Source organism: Nicotiana tomentosiformis, chromosome 12 (assembly GCF_000390325.3).
Source record: "Nicotiana tomentosiformis chromosome 12, ASM39032v3, whole genome shotgun sequence".
Lineage (NCBI taxonomy): Eukaryota > Viridiplantae > Streptophyta > Magnoliopsida > Solanales > Solanaceae > Nicotiana > Nicotiana tomentosiformis.
This window is the reverse complement of record NC_090823.1, coordinates 99,345,536-99,363,477: the sequence shown is the minus strand read 5'-3', so window position 1 is coordinate 99,363,477 and position 17,942 is coordinate 99,345,536. Positions and strand designations below refer to the sequence as shown.

The following is a 17,942-nucleotide window of genomic DNA, read 5'->3' as shown; positions in this document are numbered from 1 at the left end:
TTACGGATCTCAGCCCACTTTCATATTTTTTCCACGGCACCTCGTGCCCATATTTCTATCACCATCACACGGACCACTCACGTGTCAAAATATCAATGTATATAAGATCCGAAAGATCAATTTATTTTTACTAAAGTAAGGTTAAAATCTTTAAATCAAGTAAGAAATCAACAAAGGAATGAATTTATTTTAGAAACCATTTGGGTGAAGAAAATGACATTTCAATTAAAATGAAGCATCCGATAACTACTAATTTGGATGTAAAGTTTATTAAATTAAAACATAATAGTAATTTTTTTTATTCGAAACAACTCAATTCTCGAAAATTAGTAAAAATCATAAACACAAATCTGTAGAGTCATGTACAAGGAGCCAAAGCCAATACAATACAACAAGGAATGCAATACAATACAACAAGGAATGCAAAACACATAATAAAATCAAATAATACATCACGGAAGAACACAAGAATTTATATATTACGGAAAAAAAAAATAACCAAAGGCAAGTGCATCCATAGAAAAATATCAACAAAGGGCACTCCTGAGGTACCGCCTCGTAGTCCCAAAAGTAAATATGCAAGACACGGGGATCTCCGAGGTACCGCCTCGTAGTCCCAATGTAAATATGCATGGCAGGGGGATCTCCCGGAATACCGTTCTGTAGTCCCAAAGTAAATATTCAGGGCAGGGGGATCTCCCGAAATACCGTTCCGTAGTCCCAAAATAAATATGCAGGGCAGGGGGATCTCCCGGAATATCGTTCCGCAATCCCAAAGTAAATATATAAGGCAGGGGGATCTCCCGAAATACCGTTCCGTAGTCCCAAAGTAAATATGCAGGGCAGATGGATCTCCCGTAGTACCGTTCCGTAGTCCCAAAGTAAATATGCAAGGCAGGGGGATCTACCGGAATACCGTTCTGTAGTCCCAAAGTAAATATGCAGGGAAAGGGGATCTCCCGGGATACCGTTCTGTAATCCCAAAGTAAATATGATTTCAACAACTGCAAATCAAGTGCTCACATATCATAAATGGCTCATCAAGTGCTCAAATATTTTAACTTGCTACGGAAACCAACAATACATCATTTTTCATAATAAGGAGCCCATGGCTCAACCATAATGTGCACAAATATTTTAACAAAAATATCCGGGAGTGAACAACTCAACAAAATATTATTTCACATAAATTCAAGGTGGCAATCATACCAAATCATCATATAAAAATAATTTTAACAAACAAGGATCTAGGCATGACAAATAGAGGATTTAATAAGTGCTAATAATTTTCAACTTAATACATAAGGGCGTCTAAGGATTTTAATCAATGAAATATGCACATATAAACCAAGTACATACTCGTCACCTCGCGTATATGGTTTTCAATTACACAATTTGCACATAATACTCAATGCCTAAGGGGTATTTCCCCACTCGAGGTTAATCAATATACTTACCTTATTGAAGTTGTGCCGATATTCCAAAATCGCCTTCTAGCTTGGATTGACCTCCGGACAGCTCAAATCTATCCAAATTAATTGTATCACTTCATTAAAATTCATCGAAAATAATTCCGGATAATAAAACACCAACTTAAAATTTTATTCTAAAAAGTCAGCGCGGGGCCCGCCCCTCGGAACCCGATAATTTTTTTACGAAATTCGAACACCCATTCCGATACGAGTTCAACCATACCAAAATTATCAAATTTCGATAACGGATCTCCCTTCAAATCTTAAATTAAAGTCTAGATGATTTCTACCATTTTCAACCCAATTCACAAATTTAGTGATAAAAAAAATAATAGATTCATGTAATTTAACCAAAATCAAGTTAGAAATTCTTACCCCAACGTTTCCCTTGAAAAACTCTAAAAAAATCGCCTCACCCGAGCTTCTTTGGTCCAAAAATGGAAGAATGAGACGAATTTGGAATTTATTCTGCTACCCAGGGATTTGTTCTTCGCGTTCGCAACCCTTCCCTCGCATTCGCGAAAAACAAATTCTCCAACAACCATTTTCAATCTCTTCTCAGACATCCTCTAGTATAATGGTCATAACGTTTTATACAGATCTCCAAATGACAAATGGTTTAACTTTCTAGAAACTAGGCTCAAAGGACTATAAATTTTATTTGTTGTTCATCTCCCCATTCCTTATAGATTGCGAAATATAATCTTCCAAGGTTAGCCCTGTGCAACAGAGATTTCCAAACTCTTCCCAGATAGCTTGTAGTGTATCCAACATAACTTTTGGTACACAACTCCAAATGCCAAATGGTTTATCTTTCTGAATACTAGACACAAAGGTCTACAACTTTTATTTTTGGATCATCTCCAAATTTCTTATAGATTGCGTGATATGAGCCTCTAAATTCATACGACGAACAGAAAAATTTCCTTATTCTCGAACGCGAAGAACAAAGTCCCAACAGCAAAATCTTTCGTCGCGAACGCGAAGAACAACACCAGAACCAGCAACCAGTAGCATCAAAACATCCAAACTTGGTCCGGAACCACCCTGAATCAAACCCGAGGCCCCCAGGACCCCGTCCAATCGTACCAACCAGTCCCAATACATAACACGAACCTGCTCGAGGCCTCAAATCACATCAAACAACATCAAAGCCACGAATCATACCCCAATTCAAGCCTAATGAACTTTAAAATTTCAAATTCTATATCTTGTGCCGAAACATATCAAATCAATCTGGAATGACTTCAAATTTTGCACACAAGTCATAATTGACATAACGAAGCTATTCCAATTTCTAGAATCGGATTCCGGTCCCGATATCAAAAAGTCAACCCCCGGTCAAACTTTTCAAAAATTCATCTTTCGCCATTTCAAGCCAAATTCCTCTACAGACCTCCAAATAATTTTTCGGACACGCTCCTAAGTCCATAATCACCATACGGAGCTATTGACATCACCAAAATTTTATTCCGGAGTCGTCTTCATACAGTTCTGACTACGGTAAAAATCCTAAGACTTAAACTTCTGTTTTGGGGATCAAGTATCCCAAATCACTCCGAATCATCTAGTAACTGAATTCAACCATGCACGCAAGTCAATATACATAATAAGAAGCTGTTTAGGGTCTTATACCGTTAGACGGGGCTTAAATTCTTAAAACGACAAGTCGGGTCGTTACATTCTCCACCTCTTAAACAAACGTTCGTCCTCGAACGTGCTAAGAATTATTCTGAGGTTACCAAATCGATGATTTTACTTTTACACATATACTCACGGTTGATCCCATATTACCGCATTTGAGATAAGCCCGACAATACCATCTCAATTGAGATTATTCCCTTTATCCATATTTGTAAACTTTAAGACCAATTTCCTACACTCCAAACATTTTCAAAAGGCTTGATTTTTTTTTCACAACAACACACGGTATTATTCTCAACTGGCTATAGCAACTCGTGCCTACGCACACATCAACTTTTTTGATAGTGTTGAAGTACTTCAAAAATTTTCTGGGGTGTTACATTCTTCCCCGCTTAGGATCATTCGTTCTCAAACACATAACATAATTTATCTCTTCTTTCACACATATCAATCTCCCACATTTTTCTAATTCCCAAATTTTTCACAAAATTTCGGCAGAGTCTCCCCTGTAAATGGGCCTATCCACCTGCCAGAGTAACACCAAAATGACTCCTAACAACACATCCACAAGGTATATATCAATAACACTGATCTCAGCATTACAAGCATTGTATTATCATTATGATATCAGGACATGAAGTACATCATATGTATACTCATCACCACATCTCAGGTCTTAAAATCTGTTCATAATTAATTCCAACATCATCAATTAATCTCATATTAACCAGTACCTCGTTTCAAATTTTTCACAACACTGACAACATAATGTGAGGCATGAAGACCTCATAACTATTTGCCTGATTTAACGAGTCACATTAAACGCCACCTGGGCACTCATCTTATAGGTTAAAACTCAATGTTTACGTAGAAAATAGCTGAATATACACAAAAAATATACAAGAATTATCAGATAAGCCTAACAGACATGACTCCCTATTAATATTATTGTACAAATTACATTTCACAAAGGGAGAATTTTAAACTCATATATATTTCACCACAAGGACCTCGTCCTTATATAACTTCCACCGCGGCTTGTAGCCCGGTTTAAATATTTCACATCATGTAAAAATACGAGGATCTCGTCCTCAACTCTGAATCACAAGTATTTTGCACATTGTGCCAACTGAATTTCAATTTCCTTTCTTTCTTCTTTTCAATAAATTTCGTAAACAGTTTTCGTAACACATAACGAACCCTCATACCGGTAGCGCATATAATTAATAAAAATTGAAATCAATTATTCCGAAATCACATCAAAACCCACTGTAATGAATAATAAAATTTTTCTTTTGGACTTATAGCCCTAAATGGTGCACAAAAATAAAATGACAGATACGGGCTCACATCTTTAAATCTCCCAACAGGGATAAACAAATAAGTGAGTCACAAATTTATGAAGCTCACCCATAAGTAGAGCATAATAGGGGGACTCACCTTAATATTCAGAACCGAATCAAATTAAGGAAAAATATCCTCTTATAACAGAATCAGGATCGTACCTGTAACGACACTATCTGGTGTATCGGCCTCAACCAAAATCATAGCGATTATATCAACGGGTCGGGCCTCCACCTCTTAGGCACCCTCTACCTGCCTGTTCTCCACCTCTAACTGACCATGCACGTGGAGTATTAACTGGAATAACCACTGTAAGAGCCCCGTGCCGATGGTGCATTAAAAGAACTTACTGTAGCACCCCGAATATTTTGAAATTGTTGATGTGACCCCGTTGGTACTGAAATGTAGAATTATTAAGGACGCAGGAATACCGCAAGCCCCAGCATCATCCCATACAAATCTCACCCCTTACTCATATACAAGTTTCGGAGAACCTTTCATTACCACGTAAATACATCTCAGGCCAAAACTGATATAACACATGACCCCGCAATCTGATCGTTGATAGTGGACTCCCCTCACTTGGCGCGAAGCCATAGGGCACATGCCGATGGTCCACAATACTAACCTTCACCGGTCATAAGACACCTCAAGCCATTTATTTTGCGCATGTCACCCGCGTGACAGTTAAACTCGCTTTCTCCAGTGCCTTGACTGCTAGTATGTACCCTTCGCTAAATAGAAATCCCATACGAACTACATAGTCTCTAATACCACCAACTATCTTCATATATACATCCACCTCGTGACCCTACTACGATTGTGACGATTAGGTAATTAATTAAACCTTCTTAAGATCATACTTATTAACCAGATGTCAGAATCTGCTGCACCCCCATGTGCACAACTGAATAATCTCTAAATACTTCCGCATCCTCGATCTGGGCGACATGTTGTAACAATGATTGAACAAACCTGGCACCCTTATAACCCCTCGGTGGTATCACAAACCGTTGGCGCATAGTTGATACCGAGTGCGCAATTTCATACACGAGTGGATGCAAAAGAAAATAAGATATATGCTTCAAGCTGAATAAATGTCGCACGATAAAGAAGTGAATTCTTCCTACTAGCTTTGTAGCCTCTCGAAGATAAGTACAGACGTCTCCGTACTGATCTACAAGACTCTACTAAACTCGTTCGTGACTCGTAGAACCTATGAACCTAAAGCTCTGATACTAACTTGTCACGACCAAAAATCCCGCCACAGGCGTCGTGATGGCACCTAGTCTCTAATACTAGGTAAGCCGATTTCAATTACATTTTTGAAGCCATTTTTTTTAATTAAATAAGTAATCAAAACTAACAGCGGGACAAATAAGAATATACACCCTCCCAAGACTGGTAGTACTGAGTCACGAACTCTAGCTGAATATATGATATGATCACGAGGACCAAATATACAATACTGTTTGATTAAAAATTAACAATACAATGAAATGAACAGACTCTAAGGGACTGCGACGACCAAACAGCTCTACCTTGAATTCTTGCGATCACACTCTAACTCTGTCCGGGTCAGATACTTTCAATACCTGGCTCTGCACAAAAATGTACAGAAGTGTTGTAAGAGTACACCACGGTCGGTACCCACTAAGTATCAAGACTAACCTCAGTGGAGTAGACACGAGGTACAATCAAGACACTCACTAGTCTAATAACCTGTGCAATATAGTATACAAAATAATACTGGAAAATAACTAGCAATGATAACAACAAAATCAACCAGTGATATAACAACAATGCAACAAAAACATCATAATTATTGCTCAGACGAATAAGGAACACAGGTACAACCAATTAATCAAGTCCTTCAAATATAAATTCTTTCGCCTATATGTTTTTCAAATAATAATTTTCAGGATATAATACTTTCCAATAAATATATTTTCAAGTAAAAGTCACCATATGACACCTCATTTCACAATCATAAAAATTACGGATCTTAGCCCACTTTCATTTTTTTTACGGCACCTCGTGCCCATATTTCTATCACCATCACACGGACCACCCACGTGTCAAAATATCAATGTATATAAGATCCGCAAGATCAATTTATTTTCACTAAAGTAAGGTTAAAATCTTTAAATCAAGTAAGAAATCAACAAAGGAATGAATTTATTTTAGAAACCATTTGGCTGAAGAAAATGACATTCCAATAAAAATAAAGCATCCGATAACTACTAATTTAGATGTAAAATTTATTAAATTAAAATATAATAGCAATTTCTTTTATTCGAAACAACTCAATTCTCGAAAACCAGTAAAAACCATAAACACAAATTTGTAGAATCTTGTACAAGGAGCCAAAGGCAATACAATACAACAAGGAATGAAAAACACATAATAAAATCAAATAATACATCACGGAAGAACACAAGAATTTACATATCACGAAAAAAAAAAATAACCAAAGGCAAGTGCATCCATAGAAAAATATCAACAAAGGGCACACCCGAGGTACCGCCTCATAGTCCCAAAGTAAATATGTAGGGCAGGGGGATCTCCTGAAATACCGTTCCGTAGTCCCAAAGTAAATATGCAAGGCATGGGGATCTCCCGAAATACCGTTTCATAGTCCCAAAGTAAATATGCAGGGCAGGGGGATCTCTTAGAATACCGTTCCGTAGTCCCAAAGTAAATATGCAAGGTAGGGGGAACTCCCGGAATACCGTTCCGTAGTCCCAAAGTAATATGCAGGGCAGAGGGATCTCCCAGAATACCGTTCTGTAATCCCAAAGTAAATATGATTTCAACAACTGTACATCAAGTGATCATATATCATAAATGGCTCATCAAGTACTCAAATATTTCAAATTGCTACGGAAACCAATAATACATCATTTTTCACAATAAGGAGCCCATGGCTCAACCATAATATGCACAAAAATTTTAACAAAAATATCCGGGAGTGAACAACTCAACAAAATAATATTTCACATAAGTTCAAGGTGGAAATCATACCAAATCATCATATAAAAATAATTTTAACAAACAGGGATCTAGGCATGACAAATAGAGGATTTAATAAGTGCTAATAATTTCCAACTTAATATATAAGGGCGTCTAAGGATTTTAATCAATGAAATATGCACATATAAACCAAGTACGTACTCGTCACCTCGCGTACATGGTTTTCAATTACACAATTTCCACATAATACTCAATGCCTAAGGGTATTTTCCCCACTTGAGGTTAAGCAAGACACTTACCTTATTGAAGTTGTGCCGATATTCCAAAATCGCCTTCTTGCTTGGATTGACCTCCGGACAGCTCAAATCTATCCAAATTAATTGTATCACTTCATTAAAATTCATCAGAAACAATTCCGGATAATAAAACACTAACTTAAAATTTTATTCTAAAAAGTCAGCGCGGGGCCCGCCCCTCGGAACCCGATAAATTTTTTATGAAATTCGAACACCCATTCCGATAAAAGTTCAACCATACCAAAATTATCAAATTCCGATAACGGATCGCCCTTCAAATCTTAAATTAAAGTCTAAAGGATTTCTACCATTTTCAACCCAATTCATAAATTTAGTGATAAAAACAACAATAGATTCATGTAATTTAACCAAAATCAAGTTAGAAATTCTTACCCCAACGTTTCCCTTGAAAAACTCTAGAAAAATCGCCTCACCCGAGCTTCCTTGGTCCAAAAATGAAAAAATGAGACGAATTTGGACTTTATCCAGAACCAGCAACCAGCAACATCAAAACACCCAAACTTGGTTCGGAACCACCCCGAATCAAACCCGAGGCCCCCAGGACCCCGTCCAATCGTACCAACCAGTCCCAATACATAACACGAACCTGCTCAAGGCCTCAAATCACATCAAACAACATCAAAGTCACGAATCATACCCCAATTCAAGCCTAATAAATTTTGAAATTTCAAATTCTATATTTTGTGCCGAAACACATCAAATCAATCTAGAATGACTTCACATTTTGCACACAAGTCATAATTGACATAACGAAGCTATTCCAATTTCAAGAATCAGATTCCGGCCTCGATATCAAAAAGTCAACTCCCGGTCAAACTTTTCAAAAATTCATCTTTCGTCATTTCAAGCCAAATTCCTCTACAGACCTCCAAATAATTTTTCGGACACGCTCCTAAGTCCATAATCACCATACGGAGCTATTGGCATCATCAAAATTTCATTCCGGAGTCGTCTTCACACAGTTCCGATTACGGTAAAAATCTTAAGACTTAAACTTCCGTTTTGGGGACCAAGTGTCCCAAATCACTCTGAATCATCCGGTAACTGAATTCAACCACGAACGCAAGTCAATACACATAATAAGAAGCTGCTCAGGGCCTTATACCGCCAAATGGGGCTTAAATTCTGAAAACGACAAGTCAGGTCGTTACAGGTCTGATCCGGAGAACTAAGATCAAGGTCCACGAAATATGGTTTGAGCAATTCCTGGCATAGAGTCAGTTAATATAGGCAGCTGAAAGTTTGTTCTTTCCATCTTTGACTGCTTTGACCAGGTCAGTTAAGCGTAGAAACATGCCACTAACTCATTCTATTGCTAGTCATTAATACTTACAGCCTGTAAGATACAGGTAAGATTTATTTAATTTTCAGCCAACCAGGAAGCTATAAGCTCTTATATTAATATGCTTCAGCTGACAAATGTAAAGTTCATATGCATCATGCACTAAAAAAGAAAGATAAAAAGTCCCCAATTCTTTAGCAGTAACATACAATAAAGTTAATATTGCCTAATCAAACATCTGCATAAATACAATATTTCGCGACAATTAAATGAGCTTAAGTGGAAGGGGTGCAAAGCAGAAACATAGGAACTACGTTTCATTTCCATGCAAATATTATAGAAACAACTTCAAGCAGATTTTCTAGGAAAACCAGCAGATGATAAAACTAATTGCATAAGCTTCTGCTATTTGGTTGGTAATAGATCAAAAGTAGAGCAACTTAGAAAATCAATAATTATTTTTTGACATTGGACTTGGCTTCTTCAACCTATACTATGCAAATTCTTTAGTTATAGCCTGCCTTTACGTTTTCCACGAAAGAAAATCAAACCCTGTTACCAATTATTGCGGAAGCCAAATGTATATAGTGTGAATGAGTCACAACTACTATACCAAAAATTATGACAACCACTAAATAATAAACAAGACAATAAGACAACAATAAAAGAACACCAGAATTTACGAGGTTCGGCCAATTTTGCATACTTCCTCGGACACAATCAATATTTTATTCCACTCCAAAATTACAAGTGAAATAATACTAAAGAGAGAAGATACAAATGCCTTAAGAAGATAAAAGGCAAATGAGAGGTGTATTTAAATCCTAAACATTAGGCCTCCTTTTATAGGGTGAAATTCTCATTCAAAATTGTCATCCACCGATGTGGTACTTTTGCCAATTTCAACAAATCTCCACCTTGGCAAAATTCCACATCTTCAATTTTCTCTCAATAACAAATTTTGGTTGTGTCTTCATCTTCAATCTTTAGTGTTCAACAATGTTGATCAAATCCAAACAATGTTGAAACTTGACCGCAGTCACCACTTTTGTCAGCATATCAGCAGGGTTCTCCGTAGTATGAATTTTCTTCACCGTGACTCCACCTTCTTCTATGATTTCTCGTACGAAATGATACCGAACATCAATGTGCTTCGTCCTTGCATGATAAACTTGGTTCTTCGCTAATTGAATAGCACTTTGACTATCACAAAAAATTGTAATATTTTTTTGTTCAATACCAAGCTCCTTTAGCAACCCCTGAAGCCAAATTGCCTCCTTCACAGCCTCCGTAATAGCCATGTACTCTGCCTCTGTTGTAGACAAAGCAACTGTTGACTGCAAAGTAGACTTCCAACTAACTGGTGCCTTTGCAAAAGTAAACACATAACCAGTAGTTGACCTTCGTTTGTCCAGATCACCCGCAAAATCTGAGTCACAATATCCAACTACAGACCGATTGCCTTCCTGCTCAAAAACTAACCCAACATCTACAGTACTATGAATATACCGTAGAATCCATTTCACAGCTTGCCAATGCTCCTTTCCTGGATTATGCATATATCTGCTAATAACTCCAACGGCTTGTGAAATGTCAGGTCTCGTACAAACCATTGCATACATCAAGCTACCAACAACATTTGCGTATGGTACCCTTGACATATACTCCTGTTCAGTTTCATCCTTTGGCGACATAGTAGTACTTAGCTTAAAATGGGGAGCAAGTGGCGTACTAATTGGCTTAGTCTTCTTATCTATGCCAAAACGCTTTAGTACTCTCTTCAAATATTCTTTCTGAGATAAACAGAGTTTCTTTGTACGTCTATCTCTTATTATCTCCATGCCAAGAATTTTCTTTGCCTCACCCAGATCCTTCATCTCGAACTCCTCCTTCAGTTGAATCTTCAACTTATCAATTTCTTCCGAATTCTTGGAAGTTATCAACATATCATCAACATATAGGAGAAGATATACAAAGGAACCATCATTAAGTTTGCGCAAATACACACAATGATCGTATTTGCTTCTCTTGTACCCTTGCCGCAACATAAACTTGTCAAATCGCTTGTACCATTGTCTAGAAGATTGTTTCAATCCGTACAACGATTTTTCAAGTTTGCATACTATATTTTCTTTTCCAGCAACTTTGAATCCTTTCTGGCTGAGTCATGTAGATTTCCTCCTCCAAGTTTCCATGTAAAAACGCAGTTTTTACATCCATCTGAACTAGTTCCAAATCCAACTGTGCTACCAAAGCCAACATAATTCTAATGGAGGAATGTTTTACAACTGGAGAAAATACTTCATTGTAATCAATTCCCTCCTTTTGAGCATATCCTTTGGCCACCAATCTTGCTTTGTAGCGAACATCTTCTTGGTTAGGAAATCCTTCTTTCTTTGCAAATACCCATTTGCACCCAATTGCTTTCTTTCCCTTCGGGAGATTGGCCAATTTCCATGTATGATTCTGATGAAGGGACTGCATTTCTTCATTCATGGCAATCCTCCACTTATCTTCTTCTGAACTTTGGATTGCGTCTTTATAAGTGGTAGGAACACCATCAGCTACAATTGAGGTTGCACAAGCAACCGTCTCTATAAGACGAACAGGTTTCGTTATTGTCCTTTTTGGCCTGCTGGTTGCTATTGATTCAAGTTGTTGTCGAGGTTCCTGAGTTGGAATCTCCCTTTCTACTGGCTCTTCTTCCAGAGGGTAATCTTCATGAGTTTCCTCCTCTGCTTCTTGTGTAGGAAAAATAAATTTTCCCTCAAACTCCACCTGCTTTGATGCACCACCAGTTTGTTTGACATCTTCAACTGTCATCTTATTTGTTATGGTAGATTCATCAAAGGTAACATCTCTGCTGAATATAATATTCCTTGTCTCTGGACACCATAAGCGGTATCCTTTGACTCCAGAAGTAATCCCCATAAATATAGCCTTCTTTGCTCTCGGATCCAATTTTGACTCTTTCACATGATAGTATGCAATTGAGCCAAACACGTGCAAAGAATCATAATCTACAGCAGGTTTTCCATACCATTTTTCAAATGGTGTCTTGCCATCAATAGCAGCAGATGGTAGACGATTAATGAGGTGGCATGCATATGTAATTGCCTCAGCCCAAAATTCTTTGCCCAAGCCAGCATTGGACAACATACACCGTACCTTCTCCAGTAAAGTCCGGTTCATACGTTCTGCCACTCCATTCTGTTGTGGTGTATTTCTGACAGTGAAGTGTCGGACGATGCCATCATTTTCACAGACCTTATTGAAATGATCATTTTTGTATTCACCTCCATTGTCTGTGCGAATACACTTGATCCTCCTGCCTGTTTGATTCTCCACCATCGTTTTCCATTTGAGAAAAATTCCCAACACTTCATCTTTCCTCTTCATTGTATACACCCACACTCTTCGGGAAAAATCATCAACAAAGGTTACAAAATAGTGCTTCCCACCCAATGAAGGTGTTTTGGAAGCACCCCAAACATCAGAGTGTACATAATCCAAAATGCCTTTAGTATTATGGATCGCTATACCAAATTTAACCCTTGTCTGTTTCCCTTTGACACAATGCTCGCAAAACTCCAAGTTGCAAGTCTTTACGCCTTTTAACAATCCTTGATTAGATAAAGCTTTCAAGGATTTTCCTCCAGCATGTCCCAAGCGCATGTGCCATAGCCTGGTTGCTTCTGCCTCTTTGTCATCACTGGATGTCACTGTTGCTGTCCCAATAACTGTGCTACCACGATAGCAGTACATGTTATTGTTCTTCCGATTGGCCTTCATTACCACTAGTGCACCGGAGCATATTCTCATCACTCCATTTTCTGCAATGATTTTGAACCCTTTTGATTCTAGGGCTCCCACAGAGATGAGATTCTTCTTCAAACCCGGTACATATCGAACATCTGTTAATGTTCTGATCATTCCATCATGGCTCCTTAATCTTATTGAACCAATGCCATATGAGGTAAGAGGGCTGTTATCCGCTGTGTGGATGACTCCATATTCTCCTTCTTGAAAATTCACGAACCAGTCCTTGTTGGGACACATATGGTAGCTACAAGCCGAGTCCATCAACCATATGTCTGATGATGTTGATAACTCTGTTGTAACTAATGAGAAGTCTGAATCATCACAATCAGCTACATTTGAATCCATAATGGCCTTTCCATTGTTATGTCTGGCCTTATTCTTCAACTTCGGACAGTCTTTCTTCCAGTGCCCCTTTTCTCGACAAAAGGCACATTCATCTTTGCTGGGTCTAGATCTCGACTTGGATCTTCCCTTCTTAGTCCTCGTTTGATTTTGAGGACGACCCCTCACAATTAGTGCTTCTTCTTCTCCGCCCTTCTGTTTTTCTCCCTTTCTTTGTTCATAGCTGTACAAAGCTGAACAAACTTCTCTGAGAGAAATTTCGTCATTTCCATGGAGTAGAGTAGTTTCAAGGTGCTCGTACTCATTAGGAAGTGACCCCAATAACATCAAGGCCAAGTCACCATCATCAAAAGTTGCATCCATATTTTGCAAATCTGTGACCAACTTATTGAAACTGGTGATATGTTCATTCATTGTGGTACCAGGAACATAGGTAAAGCGAAACAGTCTCTTCTTCATGTACAATTTATTTTGACTGTTTTTCTTCAAAAATTTATCCTCCAGTGCTTTCCATAATTTACTTGCAGAAGTTTCCTTTGTGTATGGATATTTCTGCTCTCTAGCAAGGTAGGATCGAATGGTACCGCAAGCAACACGATTGATAATTTTCCAATCTTCTTCTCCAATAACATCTGGCTTCTTTTCTTCAATGGCAAGATCTAGCCCTTGTTGAAAAAGAACATCTAGAACCTCGCCTTGCCACATCCCAAAATGTCCTGACCCGTCAAAAATTTCTACCGCAAATTTCGCATTTGACACAATTCTTGTCATAAGCGAAGATGCCAACGATGACGTATTATTGACACTTGATGTAGATTCTTCTTGTTTACTGTCTCCCATTTTGACACAAATATTATTTAGTAGCTGACGACACAAATCAAGATTATTTCCTTTCTGGTGTGGAAGATCAGACTAAGCTGCAACCACAGAGCATACTCAGATAGAACCTTGACTCAGTTACCAAGATAGATCTTTTCTGATGTGGAAGATCAGACTATGCTGCAACCACAGAGCATACTTAGACAGTACCTTGGCTCTGATACCAATTGTTACCAATTGTTGCGGAAGCCAAATGTATATAGTGTGAATGAGTCACAACTACTATACCAAAAATTATGACAACCACTAAATAATAAACAAGACAATAAGACAACAATAAAAGAACACCAGAATTTACGAGGTTCGGCCAATTTTGCCTACTTCCTCGGACACAATCAATATTTTATTCCACTCCAAAATTACAAGTGAAATAATACTAAAGAGAGAAGATACAAATGCCTTAAGAAGATAAAAGGCAAATGAGAGGTGTATTTAAATCCTAAACATTAGGCCTCCTTTTATAGGGTGAAATTCTCATTCAAAATTGTCATCCACCGATGTGGTACTTTTGCCAATTTCAACAAATCTCCACCTTGGCAAAATTCCACATCTTCAATTTTCTCTCAATAACAAATTTTGGTTGTGTCTTCATCTTCAATCTTTAGTGTTCATATGTCCCACCAGAAACTGAAAGCAATGACATATCCAACTATTCAAATGACTTACGCAGACCCCTCTTTTTATCTCGTAAATAACTTGTTGTTGCGTTGCACGCCTCTGGAAATGCTTCTTAGTTGAAATGTAAAAAGCTTGAGAAGACCATTGATAAACATCTCATCTGTAATCATGGAAGAGGAAGTTATATATCACTTTTGCAAGCACGAAGTTCTTTTTTTCAGTTAAAACTTGAAAGTAAAATCAGCTCGATAACTCAGAGAGTAGAGAATATCGACTCTTCAACAAAAAGAAGAATGAAACATTGTTTGAGTTGTTACTTTCACTTTAATAAGTTGTTTCCCTGACAATTGCAGCTTAGCATTTGTACAAAAGAAATTTCACTTATGCTAACACAAACACTATATCAACTTTGTCTTCTCAATTTCTATACAGTATCTCAACTTGACCACCTAAATACGACAAATTAATATTGGTTGGACATTCAATTCTTGTAATTAAGAGAAGACTTTTAAAGCTTTACAAAGCTGGCTTAGAGCTTTTGAAGCTGGTTTTAGAGGAGATTTTTTTAAAACCTTTTAGTAGAGAACACTAACTTTAAAACATAACACTCACCAGAAATTAGTCAAATACAAAACCAGGATGTTGCAATTTCATTATATCCTTCCCTTCAATGATTGATGATATTGCACAAATACCTAAGTTGGCCAAATGCAGAATTAGTCCGATAAAATTGCATTCTTCCACTTATTCTCATTTCTCATTGTAGATCGAAATTTCACAACGTAAATCAGATGATTCACACTTCGTAGCCCTTAAGACAAACATATGAAAAGCCATGTGACTTGATCCCCCACTGTGTCATCCAGACATGCTCAAGCAAAAGAATAATGAGGTAAGTTACCTCAATTCTCAAGCATATGGCTCCTTCTAAGTTTAAAGACATGTAGTTTCTCAAGCGTTTGGAAGAGGCATGAAAGTTACACAGATACTTGGCAGAGAGAAAAAGAACAAAATTTTAGCATTGCTTCCTAAAAATAAAAATAGCATTTACTGAACTTTTTGAACCGCATACATATGGAAAGAATTTTATATAAGAAAGCTAGACTATGCAGTAACTTTAAAGTGAACTCCACACAATAACTTAACAAGGGACAATGCATATTTCAACCAGTTAACACATTCAACAAGATAAACAATCTTTCAAGTTTCCCCAGAGTAATCAGGATAACAAATAATGTATAGATGCTAAAGCTAAACTACGTAGTTCAGTATCAAGATTATACACTACTTATTTATTGTCATCGTGAACAGCTGATAACTTCTCAAACTCGGATGTTTGCTCTGCCACTATATGTTGCACCAAACGATTGTGAGCCGTGATTGATGTAGAAATGGACTATTAGAAAATAAGAATAAAGGTATAGAAGACAGAAATCTTTGCTTCTAGATAATTTTAAGAAGAAAATTCCTTTCAGATAAATATATGTAGACGACTCTAGCTGATGAACACCTTCATTGCTACTATTATGTTTCTTGTTTAATAATGAAAACTCTCAAATATATGCAAATTCCATTTATTCCGACTTTCTTGAAAAGCCCTTGAGCCCTTTCTTGCATAGAATATAGGTGCACCTTTCAGTCTATCGATGACAGGTTCACGAACTCAAGAACAACATAACCTCGGTTATTTTCAAAATAACCAGCCTAAGCTTAAAAAATGGTCTGCATAACCTCATTATCAATGAAAAGTAACAGAGACATGCATTACTTAATGATTTTCTGGCTCGAATATAATTTTACTTGCTCTGACAGCAACCATCCGTACTTTGGCATCTCTCCAATTTCACACACTAGAGAGCATAATTGTTCCATCAAAGAAGAACGTTTTCTCTTCACATGAAACAAAGTAACCGACGAAACAGAATATTGTTGACAATGTGGGTTGCTCTGATGGTAAGCACCCTCCACTTCCAAGCTTGAGGTTGTGAGTTCGAGTCACCCAAGAGCATAGTGAGGAGTTCTTGGAGGGAAGGATGACGAGTTTCTATAGGAAACAGCCTCTCTACCCCAGGGTAGGGGTAAGGTCTGCGTACATACTACCCTCCCCAGACCCCACTAGTGGGATTATACTGGGTTGTTGTCGTTGTTGCTCCCCAGACCCCACTAATGAGATTATACTTATTTGTTATCGTTGTTGTTGCTGCTGCTCCAAGCATGAAAAAAATAGAGAAGACGAAGTAGCCATAAAGGTATTTCGAAAAAACACGAAGTCGGAAATATGTGATTGACCACGCACATTTTTTAAAGCACTAAGCAATAATTAATTCATTTAGCTTCATGAGTCTTTCTGTTCCTCCTTTTCAAGTTTTTAAGAACTAAGTCACAGTATATTAGCAGCTAATGCTAGAGCTATTTTCTGATGGCAGTAGGCACGACTTTCATATGTAATTTTATCAAACACTTTATGGGCAACAATAGAATCTCTAATATTTTATCAAATCACAACATGCATGTCCAAGATGGGCAACAAAACAGAGAAATTAAAAGATGTAGCGTCTCAAGATAGAAGTTGTAATCAAGTATGCAAATATTCCTTATCCAAAATCTTAAACAAAGAAGCACTACGCAGAGAAATATGAATACTAAAAATAAAAATTCAGTAGAAAAAATAGATCTAAGAAAAAAGAACTCACCAGAAGATAACTCGAGACAAAAACCACCCAAAAATTCAAGATGTCCAAAACTTTATTGTAAAACAGGAACGAAACACATGCATTGCTGAGGAAAATGGAAAGAAGGTGTTTAATTCCTTGTAACACTCCTGATATTTTATATGTAAATGCCACACAAGACGGTGATTTGTGTGGTGTCCAATTTTCACGTGCATTGAATATAGAAGCACTTGGTTCTTCTAAATGTTCCTTAACCTACTGTTGTTGAAATAGTAAACACGAAAAGTAAAAAAATACAAGTATTTTTTTTACGTGAAAAACACCTGGCTCAAAAGGTGAAAAAACCACGACTTACTACTCAATAGGATTTTTCCCAATACTTCACTAAATCACTGAGCTAAAACAACATTTACAAAAACTCTTTGTAAATCTAAGGATTACCTCTAATCACGTTGTGGCAACTAGCCTCTAACTGTTGCAATAACTTCAAGTTAACTCTAAGTTGAATACTCAGAGTACCTGTTACAATTGCTTTTAGATAAAGCTGAAAGGTACAATTTGAAAATCACCTACTACA

General features: G+C 37.3%; 1 long non-coding RNA gene across 1 annotated transcript; it reads right to left on the bottom strand.

Annotated features, from left to right (window-relative positions):
* Positions 1–6,729: 6,729 nt before the first annotated feature.
* Positions 6,730–17,573, bottom strand: LOC104084535 (uncharacterized). The gene is made up of 5 exons (XR_683636.4): positions 17,387–17,573; positions 15,306–15,388; positions 14,742–14,853; positions 7,733–7,800; positions 6,730–7,247 (listed from the first exon to the last, which is right to left on the bottom strand). It is a non-coding gene; the product is annotated as an uncharacterized lncRNA (long non-coding RNA).
* Between the last annotated feature and the right edge of the window lie 369 nt (positions 17,574–17,942).